Source organism: Elaeis guineensis, chromosome 13, assembly GCF_000442705.2.
Source record: "Elaeis guineensis isolate ETL-2024a chromosome 13, EG11, whole genome shotgun sequence".
NCBI lineage: Eukaryota > Viridiplantae > Streptophyta > Magnoliopsida > Arecales > Arecaceae > Elaeis > Elaeis guineensis.
Window position 1 is genome coordinate 67,019,656 of NC_026005.2, and position 20,704 is coordinate 67,040,359.

The window sequence follows — 20,704 nt, forward strand, 5'->3', positions numbered from 1 at the left end:
TCCATAACTTAGCTAAGCTTCTTAAAACTTAAAATAACTTTCAAGTTTCTAAGTCAGTCCTCATAATTAAGTCTGGTTAGTCTACTGTTTTCTAAAAATAAAAATAAGATTGGAGGTAGAGAAATTTTCTAGCAGAGAGAAGAAGATTCTAGTTAGATTTTTATAATCAATTTATTTAGTTTGTTTTAAGAGTTTTATTTTAAAAATAAACTATCTTCCACTATTTATTCAGATCCTAACACTCTTCGGGTTAGGAAGCAGAAACTCCTTCGCAGATTAGGATTCCTAGTGGGTACTGTGATCCCATCGATTAGCATACCATCTCATCTAATAGATCTTGGTGAATATATCAACCAATGAGTAGACAACTCTTGTTCAATACTTCTTAAGCAAATTACAGCGGACTTGATCTTTAAATCCTGAGACCTCACCTGACAGATCTTGATCTTATTCCTTAGTTAAGTCAGATCTACCATTAAGCATGAGTAAAACCATCATTGGACCCTCACCTAATAGATCTTAGGCACAACCCCATCTTCATCCGGCATTTAAAGTGGTTGCTTCTCTCCTGATGTAACTGAACTACTGTATCTAGTCGAGAATAATTAATATCGAAGAGGGCACGATACTCAATAATGATGGAAGACTCCTCGACTTAACATTAATGAAAAGATTTTAATTTAGATTTTTTTTCCATAGTCACATACATCTTATATAAATAACTGATCTGGTTCAGGCCAATACATCTCATGGCTGACTAATCCAATTTAGGTCAGCACATCTGATATCTGACTAATCTAATTTAGATCATCACATCTCATGTCTGGTTAACCTGATTTAGATAAGCACAGTCTATTCTGACCAATCTAGTTTAACATAGGTGAACTCGAACATTAAACAACCTTATTCAAGATTTAATCGATCAAGTTGATCAGGTAAGTGAGATTGGTGGGAGGGTTGTCGATGCTTGCCTTAGACTTCATTGTGTTGGCCAAGTAAGCATAGTCTCAATTAAAAATCATCGATCGAGATTTTCTTAGACACTAGTTGATCAATTAAAATTGAATAGATCAGCCTAACAACTTGGGCTCATTTGATTGAGCCAAATTTGGTCTTGAGTTAGTCAATTCATATCAAATATAAATCGATGTGACTAACTACAACTAAAATTGATCTTGAGCCTCGTTGATCTAATCTTAATCAATTATTGATTAGATTCGACCAACTACTCAAAAATCAGAAAAGATTCTAATATGATCTAATCAATAAACCCTAATTGTAGTCTAATCACAAGACCTGATTGTTTGACCCATACCCTTATACACAAACTTAAAATTCAAATTCTAAAAATAATTTTTAAATTATGCTTAAGTATATAAATTAATAATTTATGATCTCAAAATATTTTTTAGATCTAAATCTAGAATTATATATCACATATATGGTGTTTTGGATCTAAAATTTATGAAGTATATATCACATATATATATATTTTAGATCTAAAACTAATATGGCACATATCTCATACATACAAAATCTGATCTAAAAAGATGACTAAACTATTTGAAAATACTTTTCAAAAATCATTCAACATATTAATTTCAGATCTTATATTTTAGTTAATTTGTTTTGAAAATAGTTTTCAAAATTGATGAACTTTTCATAGTTCTTCCTCTTGATTCATGCAAATACCTCTTCCACCATAGTCTTCTATGGTAGAATGACCTTTACCATGGATCTCGAGGAGTATTAGGCTACTAAAAATTTAATCTACACATATCATATATGCACCAATTTTATACATCTCATGTATAAAGAAAATCTAGTATATCACATGTATTTAAATTAGATCTAATCTAATTTATCAAATCTGATTTTTAGATGTAAGGATCTGATTTTTATATCTTAATAACATGCATATGAAATCAAAATCTAGCTCTGATACCACTTGAAAGATGTCGCACATCTGGGATACGCATGTAGAAATTTAAAATCACAGTAGAAATTTGAGATCTAGGTTAAAATATTTTTAATCTATCACGCATGTAATATATAGATTTAATCTACACAAGCCAGGAATGTTTACATGCTAAAATTAGGATGCTGAAAAATAAATTCAGATCTAAAAATAAATTAAATTAAAATCAAACATCCGATCTCCATACATTTGCATGGGTCGATGATCTCCGCAGCTGATGATTGTGGCAATTTGATGAGGTTCTTATAGAGCTGCACATATGTCTGAGCTCTACTAGTATCCATACGAAACTTTCGATCCGATTAGAGGTCCATTGCTTCATCAGGATGCTAGTGTCCTTGTAGAAGTCACCTCCTGATAGTGATGATGTTGATCTCAATCTTGTTTATCACAGAGTCTCTCAAAAAAGATGGAGTAGAGGAGGAAGAGGAGAAAGAAGAAGAAGACCTCTCTTTTCTTCCTTAGATCTCACATCATATGTACATCGGCCCTCCCTAAAAACCCACATCATAAAGATAATGAAATCCTAGAGATCTCACGCCAAGAGGAGGCCCCTCTCTTTTCTCATGCCCAAAAAATAACCCATGCCAAAATTTGCTTTCCTCTCAAATTTTTCATGCTAAAATCTGCTCCAAAACCCATGCATAAGAGACCCTATTTTATAGTGGCTCAATTAGGGTTAGGAGGTGTTCGGGGGGCATCCACCTCTTGGATGCCTCCCACTTTCTTGGCTTGATTTGTTTCCAACTTAGGGCATGAACATTTCACACAAACACAAGAGGGCATGAATGCATTGGGATGTGATATCTTTCACGCTAAATCTGATTTCTTAAAAATAGATATCATGTCCCATATATCCTGTCTTAATGAGGCATCCAAGATAGATAGGGATTTGGATCAAATTCAAATCCCTTTGATCCTATCCTTATCCATAAGAGGGAAAGGAGGTGTGAGAATCTTTTCTTGGGCATGGAATAGGTTTCTACGTGAGAATCTCATGCAAAAAAGGGGAAGGTGCTACATGAGAAGGGGTGGCATGGCTTAGATGAGGCACCAAAGGAGAGACAGAGTCCTAGTGCATTTGAACTCTTTAGGTGGCTAATTTAAACCCTATTCAAATTCTAAACCAATTAGGAATTGATTGGATCCAAAGAAAATGAATTACTAGTCCAACTAGAAAGTCAAATTTTGTTAATTAGCTAGATATTAATCTAATTAAAAAATTTATTGACTCAAGTCCTAATTAAATTAGGAACTAATCTCCCTTTAAATTGAGTCATCTCATGATCCAGTTGGGCTTGGTCTAATTAAATTCAGACTAATCTAAATTAAATCCAGTTTAATTAGATTTGACTTGAGCCCTATTACTCAATTAAATTGAACCAATTAGCAATTCAATTGCTAATTGATCCTTTTACAACTCACTAACTTTTAGCGAATTGCTTTATTGTAACTTTTATATTGAATCAATTATCAATTATATTGATAATTAGATCTCTCTAGCAATTCATAATCGCTAATCAACCATCTGATTAGATAAAAATTTCTTTTATGTATAATCTCATAGGTTCTATTATATCTGATAGTGAGATATATTGTAATCCCTATCACAATATTATCAAAACTTCTTTCAATGGTTTGAAATAATTTTAATTTTATCCATCAAGAGTCATCGATCATCAAAATGATGCTTGACGAGTCTCATAATCTACCAGTGATATCTAACAGTATGTAGTGGTAACCCAGTAGAATGAAATATCGAACTCTAGGTATAGTTACCGTATGATTCGATCCTTCTATCATGAGTCCCAACAAGATGGAGGTCATGGATAACTCATTAAACCTCATTGCTTATCATATGTAATATTCAATTGACTCAAGTTCATAAGTGAAATACTATAGAAACTCTTTTCCATCATTCACTCTATCATGGCTGTGGTCTTCTGAACTCAGTCTCATAAATAATATAGGATTATTCCTTATCTATCAAGATTATTAGATCCCATCTAGATATACATCCTACTCCTATAATTAATCTACTGTAAGCAATATCTGCTATAAAGATCCATATGGCTAGGGATCATATTTATGTGCAGTCAAACTACAGCAATCTCATTGTGAGCAATCGAGGCATCATAGATCTGAGGACTATTCACATCACTACAGTATTGAGTATGTCACTGACAAGTATATGACTACTTATATTGGCTACACTCGGTATCATTATTCTTTAACAATCACCTATACTCTCGCTTCAGTATCCCTACATTATAGACTCGAGACTCATCTATTCAAAGAAAAATGATCTGTGCACCAATCTAATAGGATTAATCACTATCCTCGTGATGACCCATTGATCAGAAGTATTTAGGAATGAATCATCGATGACATATGTTTCAAATTTTTAATTTTTGAGAATATGTGTCATCATCCTATTAAATTTTTAGACGATTCATGGATACATGACTCAACATGAATAAAAATTAAGCTGATTTATTTTATTTAATTATAAAACTATATCATTAGAAATGTTATATGTATCGATCAACTTGGCTTCTAGGGCATACATCTAACAACAAGGACCCCTTCACTAGGATTGTCGATCATTCAAATGTATCATCAATCTTCTTAAAGTTTCAGAAAGCCCTAGGAAAGAGAAATAACATAGAGATAGAAATTAGAGAGAAAGTAGAAAGAAAGTGGAGAGAAAGAAACTAAAGAGAGAAAAATAGCAAAGAGGGAAGAGAGTGAAAATCATTTGTCTTTCTTTTCTTTTCTTTTTCCTTGTTTTTTCTTCTTTTTCTTTGTTGTTCTTTTCTTCTCTTTTTTTTCTTCCTCTGTTCTTAATGAAAGAGGGGACTCATGTTCCCCTGTTCCTTCTCTAGGTAGGGAACCTCCCACTGGCCATGGCTATGGCCAGTGGTAGCTGGGGCATTGGCAACACAATAGATGGCACCCCCACCAGCGATCGACAGTGAGGATGGATAGAGAAAGGAGGAGACAATGGAGTTCTAAATCTAAAAATAGGAGAATCTTTGAGTCTTCCTTCTCTTCAAAGTGGGGGGATCTCAATCTAAGATGGTCATGGTCAAAAAAGGATAGTCGGGGATGTGGCTTACAATAGTGAAACCGATAATCGTTGGTTCGGTGCTCAAAGGTGCTGGAAATCAAGACAAAATAGATGACAAAATAAGGCTCGATCATTTCAAGAAGAAAATGTTTTCTCAATAGAATTCAGTTGGTGAAGGCTCAACCAAGAAGAAAAAAAGAGAGGAGAAAAAAAATAAATAGTTTGAGGGCTTCTCACTATTAGATGTATACCCTAGAAGTCAAATTGATTGACACTTGTAAAACACTTCTAAGAGCATACTTTATAATTTGACTTTCATATTAATAAAATTAGATTACTTCTACTCACATTGTGTTTATAGTGTCTATGAATCATCCATTAGATTAATAGATAAGATAATATATATTTTCAAGAGTTGAGAATTTGAAACATGTGCTAATCTTAGATAACTCATAAATTACTCTCGATCATAGGATCATCACGAAGACAGTGATCGATCTAAAAGATTGGTGTATAATCACTTTCTTTAGATAGATGAGTCTTAAATCTACGATGTGAAAATATCAAAGAGAAGATATAGATGCTTGTTAAGAACAAAGATACTGAGCGTGATTAATTACGAACAATCATAAGAATATCTACCTTCTCGTCAATAACTTGTTCATAGCTAGGTTGTGTGTCTAGATCTCTGATCTGAGGTGCATCGATAGTTTACCTTGAGGGTACTGTAGTTTGACTATATCATAACTTGATCTCCTAGTCATACGGAGTCTTGAGGTATATGTTGGCTGCAATACATTCATTGTAGGAATTGGATTACACTAAGTGAGATCTATCGACCTTAATAGAGGAGTAGTCCTATGTAGATCATGAAATTGAGCCCAAAAGCCTATGGCCATAGTAATGTGAAAGATAGAAAAGAGTTTCTATTGGGATTCACATCAGATTCGAATCGAATGATTCTGACATATGACAGATATGAGATTTGACAAGTTTATCTTAAGCTCAACTCTGTCAAGACTTATGATAGAAGAATCGAATCACACGATAACTGTATCTAGAGGTTCTATTCAGTTCTGATGGTTGCCACTACATATTTCTAGATGTCATTGATGGATTGTACGATCAATTAGAATTATTTTGATGATCAGTAATTCTAATTGACTGAATTAAAAAGAGTTTCGATCCATCGAAAAAAATTTCAATGATATTGATGATAGATAACATAATATATCCCATTACCATACAGAATTGAACATATGGGATCACACAACAAAGAACTTTGGTCTAGGATTATTTAATTGGACTTAATTGGTCCAATCAGATCTAAGGTATTCATGCTAGCACATGATTTGACCTAGATTTCTTCAAATTGTATTTTCTTATTAGATAGGGATTAGCCTAATCTATTTGGGCTCTTAATTTAGCACCAATAGTCAGTCCTGCAATTAAATTTGAATTTGATTCAAATTCAAAAGGCGATTTCCTAGAAGTTGTTTGGACATGAGAAGGATGTGGATGGGTTGTTATCCATATCCTAAAGAAGAGATTAAGAAGAGGGCATCCGCCTTCTTTTCTCCATCGAACAACTAAGGTGGAAGGGTCGCCCGCCCCATTTGAATGTCCAATGGGATGCACGACCAAAAAGGATAGGGATAAGGTGGAGGTTGAGTTCAAGTTTCAATGTGATTTAAATTTGGAATTCAAATAAGGTGATTGCCCATATAATCCAAGCTTGAATTTGAAATGTTCAAATTTAAGTTAGGTTGTTAAGATGAGATCTACTTAAAATTTGTATGGGCTTAATCCTTCAAAACTAATCTTAGTTGTCTCGTGCAATTGTTACATGAGGAATTATGAAGAGGATATTCGGTCCTCTTTTTCTGCATGGAGAAATTTAAGGGCCTATACGCTTATGGATCAGGAGGTTGGGACAGCACCATTTGAATTGGGAATTCAAGTGGGAGCTATTCCATGGATTAGGATTTAGGGGTTTATAAAAACCCATTTTTGAAGGGTTCAGTATTCATTGGTTTTGAAACCCTAGAAACCCTACTAGTTCTCTACCTCCAGGTGAAGTCTTTCATTTGTCTGAGGGTCTTAAAGAAAGGGAGGCACCATCCACGGACTTGAAGATAAATCTACTTAAAGATGCAATTTGCCCCGCCAATCTTCAAATGTCCTTTCGAGAATTAGGAGGTTTCATATCGAGAACCATCTTGATTTTCTCAAGATTGGCCTCGGTGCCTCTCTTTGTCATCATAAAATCAAAAAACTTTTTCGGCGTAACACCAAAGGTGCACTTAATTGGGTTTAGCTTCATCCGATACTTCCTCAGGACGTCGAAAGCTTCAGTCAGATCACTGATGCAGAGAGTAGTTTCAGTGCTTTTCATGAGCATATCATCGATGTAAACCTCTATATTGCATCCTATTTAGCTTTTAAAGACTTTATTGACTAGTCTCTGATATGTTGCTCTAGCATTCTTGAGGCCAAAGGACATGACTTTATAGCAATACAAATCCTTCTTGATGATAAATATTGTCTTCTCCTCATCCTCAGATGCCATCTAGATCGTATTGAAGCTAAAGTATCGCATCCATAAAGCTGAGTAGCTGATGTCCAAATGTCACGTTAGCTAGCTGATTTATTCAGAAGAGAGAAAAGCTATCCTTGGGACAGGCTTTATTCAAGTTGGTGTAGTCGATGCAGATCCATCATTTACCATTTACTTTCTTGATCATAACCATATTTGCAAGCCAATCTGGGTAGGTTGCCTCACGGATGAAGCCAGCTATCAATAGCTTGTCAACTTTTTCATTAATAGCCTTCTATCGCTCTGGAGCAAAGCTTCTCTTTTTTTGTCTCACTGGCTTATGGTTGGGATCAACGTTTAGTTAGTGAACAATAACTTCTGGAGGGATGCTCGGTATGTCTGAGGCAGACCAGACGAAGATGCGGCATTTCTTCTTATAAAATTGATCAGCCCCTCTTGCAATTGCTTGCTAAGTGAGGATCTGATTCGAATGGTTTTAGTCAGGTCTCCACTATATAGGAGAACTGAAATGAGCTATTTTATGGGTTCTTCTTGGCTTCAATTTCTCTCCGATCCAGCCCATCATCGATGAAAAAAGTTTCAGCTAGTTTTTTTTTTTTTGATAGTAGTTAAGTAGCATTATTGGCCCAACTGTTGGTCTCTTCGCATCTCATCGGATCCGTTTCTTGTCAAAAATGGATGAGCAGATGATAAGTTAAGACTATCGCTCAGAACGTATTCAATCCAGACTGTCCCAGGATGATGTTGTAACCAAATGGGACCTGGACTATGAGAAAGTTGAGGTGAACGATCGATTGTCGAGGTGGTTGTCCGATCATGATTATATTAAAGTTGAGGTAAGTTTGATCGATGGGAGGGTCTGCCAAAGCTTGCCTTAGACACCATCAAAAATAGTCAGGTAAGCGGGCTGCCAATTAAAAACCACCGATCTGGTTTATCTTAGACACCAACTAGTTTAATTAGTTTCAATTAGATCAACCTAACAGTTCGTACTAGACTGCTTAGCCAAAAATCAAGTCTATTTGATTCTCATTAAAGACATGGACTTGACCAACTACAACTATTGTAATTGATCTAGAGAATTCTTGACCTAATCTAAGACAACAATTGATTAGATTTAGTCAATTCTCTAATTAAGTCCATCTTTAATCTAACCTCAGGTCTAACCCAATTAATGGACCTAATTCCCACTAACCCATTAACCCAATGTGTTATGGTTTGGGTCTTAAGTTCTTCAATTCACAATCCTAGAACCTAATCAAACAACTTCTTAATTCTCAATTAAGTTTTAGGCTGAGGGTTGGAGTTCGGCTTTTAGAAAATAATTTTCATATTTGTAAAATATTTTTACAACATGGTTCTACCAATCAAGTTGCATGTTTGATTCATAATCAAAATGCAAGTGAAATAAGCATGAAACTACTTTAGATCTAATCTAAACAGGTTCATGTAATTGAAATAATTTTAACTTTAAACTACGCAAATTTCTCAAACAAATATATGATGGTTCTTTGCGTGAGAATTATTAACAAAGAGATTTCATTTTAGATTTAAATATCTTTTTAATCTAATAAATTATAAATTTAATCTAGATCACATCTAATAAATTTATGATTAAAGATAGATCTACACGAACTAGGACAACCTTTGCACTGTAAGGGGTAAACCTTACAGCAGGACAACCTATAGTTCATGATTGATCTAAAAATTTTAATTTCAGATTTAATAATAAGATTATAAATTAAATTTAATCTAAAAAATAATCTAAGTATATATAAATAATCATGTAATAAATAACCTAGGCTCTGATACTAATTGAAGGAACCAGATCTAGGATTTCAGGGTTAGATCTTGAAACTTTTTCAAGATCAGGCAGTGAAAGACTAAAATAAATCAAAATTTATCTTACAAAATTAGAGAATCTCTAGATATAAGATCCTATTACATGATTATTACATGATATTAAATTAAAAATTAAAATATAAAGAGCAAGAACTACATGTTGATCATATCAACATGTTTCTATACTACATCTAATATATATAAAATATAATAGATCAGATCTATTACGTTGCAAGTTAGATATTCTAACTTTGTTGATCTAGACTTGAGGATAATGTTGTGAGATGCACATATGTCTGATCTTTAGGAGTCATCCACACAAGCCCATGAATCACGATCAGAAGTCCTGATCCAGAAAATCAGCACAGTATGCTAGTACTGTGCTGATCCTTCTTTGATGGTCAATCAGATACCTCTTTCTTCTTGATTTGAACTCTTCCAAAGATGAAAAATAGAAGAAAGAGTTTTAGATGTGAGACACTCTTAGAAAACTCATAGATGGAGGAAGGAAAGAGGTGAACTCAGCAATCCTAGAAGATGACCCTCTTCTTCTTCTCTTTGCTCTAACCCAGACACTTAGTTTTGTATTTATTATATCTCTATGCCCCAACACTCTTTCTCTCTAATTTTTACACACCCCAAATTTTTCTCAATGTTCTATAATCCATAAAAATTTTAAGAAGAAATTCATCTTAAATAATGAGATATGAAGAATCCTTATCTAGATCAAATACCTAGTCAAGAAAAATCTAAATAGGGCAAGACAAGTGGTGTCCAACTCTTGGGCACCCCCTCCTTCTTTTTCTATCATGGACCACCAGCAAAGGGTGCATAATATGTGCCATAAAAGTCATAAAAAATCTCAAAAAAAATCTGGATAAAATCAGTACCATAAGGAAAGAATTTTGGTTTCCTAAAATTCTATCTCATAGAATTTAAAATCCAAACTAATTTCTACTTTGACTTGGTCCACAACCATATTTCATATAAGAGAGAAAGAGTGAAAATCTTTGGGCATGTACTTGGCTTATCCAATAAATCAATTGAACTTGATCCAATCAAGCTCAAACTAAATCTAATTAAATTATATTCAATTAAACTTAATCTCAGCCCATTGTCTTAATCAAATTAAGCCAATTAATAATCAAATTGCTAATTGATCTTTTTACAACACTTGCACTAGGTTAAATGTCAATCGTATTGATCATTTAATCCTAGAACGATTCTTAATCATTGATCAACCATCTGATCGGATCGTGAACTCTAATGTGTGTGACCTCATAGGTCTGAATCTAAGCTGGTAGCATAGGAATAAATTTTTATACCCATCAAAGTGACCATCTAGCAATGGTATCCGACGGTCGGATAGGTCGAATGTGTAGAACAACATCCTTAGAACCCATGCGGATATAGTTTTCATATAATTCATTCTCTTGACCAAAATACTCATAGGATACCTCAGAGTTCAACTGTCAACTCTGATCAGGTTGTCCACATTATATTTCAAAATATCAAATCCATCTGATGGATTACTCTGGCCAAAGTTTTGCTAAATTAAAATACGGCGACTCATTCTTCTCCAACTCTTGGAGTGGTCAATTCCATCTTGATCACACTCCGACTTTGCAAGTACTTGACTGTGCCTAGAAGCCTTCCATTACTGAATTAAAAATTTAATTAGTCCAGTACCAAAGCATAGTGAGTTGCTTGCAAGTCATTGAGGCGATCTCAGGTCTAAGGGACATTTATACCTATATCCTATCAGAGAAATTTTTGACAGCAAAATACTTTGAAGTTGGTCACATTCAATGATGATGTACCCTTACATCTCACCTGTATGCCATACCAGTGTCTCTACACTCCTTGATTAAGAGGACAACTAATCCATATGGCCTACAGCGATCTATGTTCGATAGAAGCTGTCATCCTTATTAACAGCCTATCATTTGGTCGTAAACAGTTTTAAGGACTAATCGATAAATCCTCTCTTTATCGAACCTAAAGAGTCCTAAGGACCTCATCACAACAATGGAGTTCATTAGAAGATGAAAATGTATGATGAAAATATCAAAAATATATTTTATTTATTAACAAATCAATTATAATACAAGGTTGCTCAACCGTCAACAGGTTGACGATTGACTTTTGGGACATATTTTTCAACAAAGGCTCCATCTGTCAAGAAATCGATGAATGGGTCAATCCAACTCGGCTCTTGTCTGACTTCAACCTGATGGATTTCTTTCTCTGAGTTAATGCTCGAGCTCTCGAGATGTTTGATGAAGATTTTTTCAAGATCTCCGCAACTAGAGATGGCAAGACAGGACAGAGAATCAACTCGAGTATTCTCAGAGTGAGGGAACTGAGTCTCAAGCCATATATCCTTCTTGAGACTGTCTGACGATGAGTTGCAAATCGATGAATATTTGTAGACACTTCACACCGAGATCCTTAGCCATCTTGAGTTGACTATTAGGGCCTCATACTCCACTTGATTATTTGAAGCCTTAAAACTGAATCGAAGAGCATATTCAGTCACCATCTCATCAATATTGGTCAAGATTAGGCCCACACCACATCCTTGAGTATTTGAAGCTCCATCAACGTGCAAAATTTAGGCGGGCTCTTGAATGTTCTTCTAGGAGTTGCCTTTGACTTGATCATTATCCGTTGGGGTACATTCGATGATAAAGTCAGTGAGAATCTGGGATTTTATTGATGTTCTTGGGATAAAAGAAAGGTCGAACTCGATGAGCTCGATTGTCCACTTTACCATTCTCCCTGAGGTATCCGGTCTGTGAAGTATAGACCTTAAGGGAAGGTCGATGAGAACTTTTATTGAATGGGCTTGGAAGTAAGATCGTAACCATTGAATAATACTCACGATTACAAAGACAATTTTCTCAATCCTAGAATAACTCATTTTGACATCGCATAGCACCCGACTTATATAGTAGATGGGCTTTTGCACTTTATCTTCTTCCCAGACCAGCACTGAGCTGATGGCTTCAGAAGTGGCTGCCACATACATAAGTAATTCATCATCGATACTGGGCTTCGTCAAAAATAGAGGAGAGCTGAGGTATTGCTTCAACTCGTTGAAGGATTTTTGACACTCTTCCATCCAGGTGAAGTCTTTCATTTGTCTGAGGGTCTTAAAGAAAGGAAGGCACCATCCACGGACTTGGAGATAAATCGACTTAAAGATGCAATTTGCCTTGCCAATCTCAAAATGTCCTTTCGAGAATTAGGAGGTTTCATATCGAGAACCACCTTGATTTTCTCAAGATTGGCCTCGGTGCCTCTCTTTGTCATCATAAAATCAAAATTCTTTTTCGGCGTAACACCAAAGGTGCACTTAATCGGGTTTAGCTTCATCCGATACTTCCTCAGGACATCGAAAGCTTCGGTCAGATCACTGATGCAGAGAATAGTTTCAGTGCTTTTCACGAGCATATCATCGATGTAAACCTCCATATTGCATCCTATTAAGCTTTTAAAGACTTTATTGACTAGTCTCTGATATGTTGCTCTAGCATTCTTGAGGCCAAAGGATATGACTTTATAGCAATACAAATCCTTCTTGATGATAAATATTGTCTTCTCCTCATCCTTGGATGCCATCTAAATCTTATTGAAGCTAAAGAAGGCATCCATAAAGCTGAGTAGCTGATGTCCAAATGTCACGTTAGCTAGCTGATTTATTCAGAAGAGAGAAAAGCTATCCTTGGGACAGGCTTTATTCAAGTTGGTGTAGTCGATGCAGATCCATCATTTATCATTTACTTTCTTGACCATAATCATATTTGCGAGCCAATCTGGATAGGTTATCTTACGGATGAAGCCAGCTATCAATAACTTGTCAACTTTTTCATTAATAGCCTTCTATCACTCTGGAGCAAAGCTTCTTTTCTTTTGTCTCACTGGCTTGTCGTTGGGATCAACGTTTAGTTAGTGAACAATAACTTCTGGAGGGATGCTCGGTATGTCTGAGGCAGACCAAACAAAGATGCGGCATTTCTTCTTATAAAATTGATCAGCCCCTCTTGCAATTGCTTGCTAAGTGAGGATCTGATTCGAATGATTTTAGTCAGGTCTCCACTATATAGGAGAACTGAAATGAGCTGTTTTATGGGTTCTTCTTGGCTTCAATTTCTCTCCGATCCAGCCCATCATCGATGAAAAAAGTTTCAGCTAGTTTTTTTTTTGATAGTAGTTAACTAGCATTATTGGCCCAACTGTTGGTCTCTTCGCATCTCATCGGATCCATTTCTTGTCAAAAAATGGATGAGCAGATGATAAGTTAAGACTATCGCTCAGAACGTATTCAATCCAGACTGTCCCAGGATGATGTTGTAACCAAATGGGACCTGGACTATGAGAAAGTTGAGGTGAACGATCGATTGTCGAGGTGGTTGTCCGATCATGATGGAGAGTTTGATCTCATCCTATATTTTGATCGAGTCATCTGTAAATCTAACTAGAGAAACATTAATGGATTTGAGAAATTTAACAGAAAGCCGTCACATTTGGAAGAAACAATCATAAAAATCACGTCAGTAGAACTTTTTTTATCGACAAGATATCTGTTTACATCATAATTGGCAATTATCATTGATACGACTACAGTATCATTGTGAGGAGTCTGGACTCCTCATATATTTGCTTTAATAAAAATTATGTCATTGTTAGCATGCCGGTGCTTGGAAGTGATTCTACGGTCGTCTGCCCCCCAGAGTCATAGTTCCACCAAGATCATGTTGATCACATCTACTGTTGGTGGGATGTGAGCTTGCTCTTTGGGTTCTGTATGAGATAGATCGAAGATAGCTGAGTAGGGTGCTCCTGGATGTACTTCTCAAGATATCCCCATCTTATCAGTTTCTCAATCTCATTCTTCAATTGGTGGCACTCCTCTGTGTCGTTCCATGGTCACGATGGAAGTGGCAGTAGCGCTTTCAATCATGAGATTTCATCCTCATTAATGGGGGTCAATGAAGGAAGCTTTCTTCTTCTATTTCCATCAGAATCTATGATCAAGAAGCAGTCAGAGGAGTGTAGGAGTCATATCTACCCATAAAATTTTTGGACTTCTGGCTTAGCTGGAGAGGTGGAGCCTCCTTCTCGACATGGATCTGACTGGGCTCCCCAGAGCCTCCTCCCTTCCTTGCCTTCTTCTTCTAGCCCTTTCCCTCAAACTGGCATCAGTCAGTCATAGCTTCTTTGATGCGGATATACTTCTATGCACGCTCGAGGAGTTTGGTGTAGGATCGGGGAACCATCTTGTCCGGAGAGTAGGTAAACTGAGAGTTTCGGAGTCTGTGCTTCATCATTACAATAGCCGTCGCCTCATTGAGATCCTTGACCTCTGGGATGGCGGTGTTGAAATGTGCCACAAACTCTCATAGAGATTCTCCATCCTACTGATGGACAGAGAAAAGGCTGTCACTAGTTCTGGGCACTCTTCGATTTGTGCCAAAGTGTGCTATGAACAGCTGCTTGCACTGTTCAAAAGAATTAATACTTTATGGCTATAGCCCTAAGTACCATGCTCGTATAATTTTTTGAAGCGAAACTGGGAAAGCAATGCAGAGGCGGGCGTCAGATGCCCCTTTAGAAGCATGAGGGCTTTGTAGCTCTCAAGATGATCGAGTGGGTCTGTGGAGCTATTGTATGGCTCGATTTATGGTATTTTGAACTGACTAGGAACTGGCTCATCGAAGATCTGTCTTGAGAAAGGCAGATTCATACTGACGTTGAATTTATTGATCGGGTTGCGATGGTTAGTTTGGAGTGGTTCCAAATGATGATCTATGTCCTTCAATTTTCAGTCGTACTCGTCCAGCCATTATTGCGACACATCAGGATGCCGCAAATAGTCTAGAGTAGAGCCTTCCCTAGAAAAAGAAGATCTCAATGAGGAGCACGGCCTCCTCCCCTTGTACTAAGTTCATCGAGGGGAATGTGGGACCGGTGATCATCGAAATCGACATGTGAAGTGCACTGAGACTCCGAACATGGTGGCCATTGGGCAAGCGGAGAACTCACTCGACGAAAATACTACATAGAGTGGCGGGTTAGAGATCACGGTCGATGGCTACATCTGAAAGGCGCATCACATGCTGCGACCTCTCCCAGCTATTGTTATTATTGTTGTTGTTGTTGGAGACCTTGAATAGCCTCCGTCGGACTTTTCACCTGCTGCACAAGAGCAGCAAATCCAAAATCTACCGAGCACTCAGCTCTGCACGGATTGCTGGAGGTGTGTCACATCGTGATGAGTATCAACTGAGCCAGCGGAGACATTATGTGCCCTTATCTTGGCCATGGAGGTCCTTGAGAGAGTCCCCCCCTCCTTTTTCTCCCTTTCTAGCACGCCAAACTGTTGCAGCCTTGCTCCGATGGGTAGTCGGTAGTCAGTTTGAAGCTGACTAGGAGTTGCACTTGTCAGTTGGTAGCTTGATTGCCAAAGAATGACGTATAGATGTCAGAGAAGGTGTGCACAGTTAAGGTCAAGATGAAGGGCGATGATAGAGTATAGAGTGAGATGGTGCCGGACTCCGCTCGATGCCAAAAAAAGAAAGGTCTACAAAATAAGTCCCATCGGAGATGGCTCTGGTGAAGATCCTTCGATGCTCAAGTTAGTAAAATGGCTCAAGAGAAAAGAGTGACGGAGTCTCTGAATTTTTGAGATAGTGTGCCTATCATACCTGGAGAGGTCTCTGCTTATCTCCATTTATAGAGGGAGCAAAAATGAATGATGAGAGGATAGACGATCATGTTCTCTCGTACAGCATCGCATAGTGCCATATAGGCATCCTTAAATGCCGACGGCGAGCATACCTTCTATTCGGTGCGCTCGTGTCGACGAAGGCTACCAGATGTGGGGCATAATAAAGGACCCTGCAAGCATATTTAATGAGATCGTAGTATCCCATCATGGCATGAAGCTAGCCGATCAAGATATGGTGTCTAAGTGACATGACCTTGATATGGCCTGTCAAAGTTGTATGATGGCCATATTCGGTACTCAGTTAGTCAATAGAGGTTCATATTGTCGGGAGTTAGCAGGATGGGATTACCAAGGTGCTTTATCTTCATTTGGCATTGTCGACTATCAACCGGCTATTAAGTCGATTATAGGCCGAGCGCCGTTGGGGGGAGTTTTATTTATTCGAGCCGGATTGATTGTCGGTTAGTCGGTTCAGTTTTTTTAATCGGCTCAGAGATGAAAAGACAGAGTAGTTGGCTAAAGGATGGGGATCTATCCGAATAGGAACCAACTGAACAAATTTTTATTTACTTTTGAGACTCGATCCTATCCTGAAGTGGGAAAATCTATTGCTTACCTATTTAAAGATGGGTCGATGAGAGGCAATAATCCCCACTAAAATCTATTGCTTACCTATTTAAAGATTGGTCAATGAGAGGCAATAATCCCCACTTCAGGCATCTCGGCCAGTTCCTAAAAACGCACAGGCGCCAAGGACGACAGGCTATCTTTAGGTCCCAAACTTCTTCGTCGGGTCCTGAAAATGTATGGCCACAAAGGACAATAGGTGATTTCAGACACGGTCGGGGGCTAAGGACGACAGGTTTTCAGACTCTTTCTGCGTCTTGTGGTGCAGCAAACTCGTGGGTCATCGGCAATGGGGCATTAGCAATTGTTAGATTTCAATCCTTCACTGTAGGTGATGGGATGTCCGCATGTACTCATCAGCTATCTGAACGTAGTCTATAGTGGGGGACGGCTTCTATTTTGTGTTTTTAACCCACTATCTCTCTTCAACCACATCCACACTGTAATTTATTCTCTACTTCTAATACATAATGAAGGGAGCAACTTACTCCCCTCATTCTATCTCAAAAAAAAAAAAAAATTTGTTAAAGCCTGCAGGGCCAGTAGACAGTAAAACACTAATGCACTTTAGGCGGATAGCAACACTCGAAGATTCCTCAATTGTCAAAACAAACAAATAAACAAAAAGCTCTTAAAATAACTGCATGTAGAAATTTTGATATCAGGTATTAATTGTACTTCGTAATTTTGAGTACAAACAAAACCGCTCCATCCAACAAAAAACAAACCAATACTGGATGAAGCCTGGCTGCAACGAGCATGGACAGCAGATCACATAAACAGATGCAATACTAAAATTTGGGACACCAAGGAGACATGAATAAAGATAACTCCCGCAACAATCTCGGACTTCACATTTAGGTGCCAATATGCTGCCAGGATCAAAAGCCTGCATCGAATACACATAGGTTTATATGGTACAACATGAATCAGTGGAACATGCATTAGGTGCACTAACAACAAGGAAAAGAGGGATAAATGTTCTACTATAGTGAGGTAATACCGCATGCAATTTAGTTTGCTATCTTACTATATTTGATGCAGTTGGAAAGAGGTAAATACATGCCGAAGTATTTCACTTACCACTAAAATTAACCATCTCACTGTGGTTCGATAATTGATGTGCCAACTGGATATACTATCTTACTCACCAAACTACGTTTCACTTTGGCATATCCTCCTTCTCCCCAATCTTCTCCCCACGAATTTTTTATTTTATAATAATCTATGCCATTTTCTGTCCCATATCCAACCAACATTATAGCATGCCGAATCTCTTCATTTGGATCCAGACCTAAGTAAATGCCCTAAACAGAACAAGCAATAAAAATTAAAATAATTATAAAAAATCAATCATTTAAAAAAAATGATATTTTCTTTATTACTAACCTTTTTATGGATTGTAAATGCTTCATGCATGTAAATTGCACCCCCTAATGGTTGTTTGGTGATTGCTTTAAGCACCGCCCTTTCATTTTGATAATCAATTTCTTCAAAATTATGAATTTTAACCTTCAATATCTAAAAATTAAAAATATATAAAAATGAATCAAATAAGATATTATTTACAATAAAAAGTAATGTTATTTAAACTAAAATTAACAATATCGACTGCACAGAAATTACATTGTTCTTGGACATACAATGCCCTCTCCTTGCCATATAGGGGTACTCTTCCTCCAAACAGACTCCGTGATCTTTTATATATCTTAATCCCTTTTTGATAGTGGAAGTGTGGCATCCTTGTTGATCATATTGTGGATTCCCCCTGCATTATATTTTACGTAGAGACAATCTACTAGCTCTTGAGGAGATAATTGCCAAGATATTTTACGTTCAATTCTTAAAAGTGACTCGGTTAACCCGGTTGCCACCATTGCCCAACAACAATCTTCATAAAATAAAAAATATCTTATAAAAAATTAGTCTTATAAAAAATAAAATATGAGATTTACTTGCATATATACTTACTACAATTTTTTTGATCTCTAACCGGACCCATGTCTTCTTTTTCACACCAATCAAAATAATCAGGAATATCATCCTATCATTTCAAAACTAAATACATATTATTTCAAAAATTAAATATGATATACAAAAACTATGATGAATAATATGAAATAAATGCATCAAAAAAAAATGACAAAATAGATGCTTTTATTACATCATTTCATACTTTTATATTTGTACATACTTTGAATTTTTTTTAAATATATTTCCATACAACTTTGTCTTTTACTTTAAACTAATTTTTTATTCAATGTGGTACTATTTGACCCATGTGCTTAATTAAAAAATATAAAACTATATTTTTGCCATATATTTCTTATACATTTAGTATCATAAACATTAACCCAAAGCAAAATGTTATGCTGATCTTGAAATATAGCATAAAGTTATATGCTTCATAATCCATAATTAATATCGATGTTAAATATTTCAATTCCATTGGTTGTTAAAGGTATAAATAATAGGCTACACTATGCCACCTTTTTTTTAAACATGTCAATCTTGACTCAAACCCTAATTTGACTCAACTTGAACCTTGTAACCTGCTTAACTCAAGATATTAAGTCTCCTGATCAGGTCACAAAGAATCATGTCAGGTTTAGGGCTAGGCATGTTGACCTATTGGGTCAAATTTAGCTTTATTTATATAAGCATCTACTTGCTTAATTTGATAGACTTTATGTTTCATGAAAAAACCCAAGGTTTTGAATCTTACACTAATGCCTGGTATATAAAAATTTGTTACACTAGTGATTAGGCCCCAAAAATATAAATGCAGCTCAATTTTTACATTTATATAACTAATATTACAAATAACTAAATATTTGACAAGATTCAAGACACAAAGTCTGAACCTACCAACCAATGAAGCTGTATTTTGATCGAATTTTTTGGAACTTGATACTATAGTCTTAACCTGATATGATCAATCCATAGACTTAATTTTTAGATATATTATTAATTTTATAGAGGTTTGGCATCTCTAATCCTATTTAATATTCTAAACAAATATGTTACAATGATATAATTTTAGCTAAGATAGCATATATAAAGAATATTATAACTAGCTAGGCACAAACCATCATAATTTATATAAATTATTTTTGCTTTGTTTATTACATTAGTCCTGCCCTTCTATATTCACTTATTCTCCTTCCCTTATCCACAATGTATGATCTAGATGGGATAATATGTGCTCAATCCATCTAATTAATTTGATTCGATATAAAACATTATAATAAACAAGATGATTTTGCACTTACTAAAATTTAATACAAATATGCATCAAAAAGGTACGTCCAAGATGCTTTACCAACAGAAAAGGAAAATAGCATCACAGTTATTACATTAATATGCAAAAAATAAAAAAAAAACTTACCATAGCATCCATCGACTGCTGCAAAAAGTAAAAACAACCAACATTAGAATGATGTGCTTGATTATATCTTCCACAGGTATTTATATAATTATTAGCAAGTATAATCAAGATTATTTGATACTAATAAAATATTTAAAATAAAATTAACTTTGATTATAGGTATCTTATTTGAGAAAAGATATAATGACACTGTCTGTGGATGTTGTTTAGCATCATAATAGCTTGCCTTTCATAGTCACATCTTGACAAGCAACACATATGGTACTGTCAGAAGTGAGAAGAAGGGAACAGAAACTAGTTTGAGTTGGAAAGAAGGGAAGGATAGAAAAGAAAACAAAAATAACAAACAAAAAAGGAATTTGAGGTGATCTCTCATGAGATAAATGACGATTCATATCTCAATCAAATACTTCAAGATTAAATAAATTATTAAGTCATACCACAGATTCCAAACAACAGTCCTCTCATGTGATTTATGATTTTTTTTTTGATAGAATGTGATTTATGAT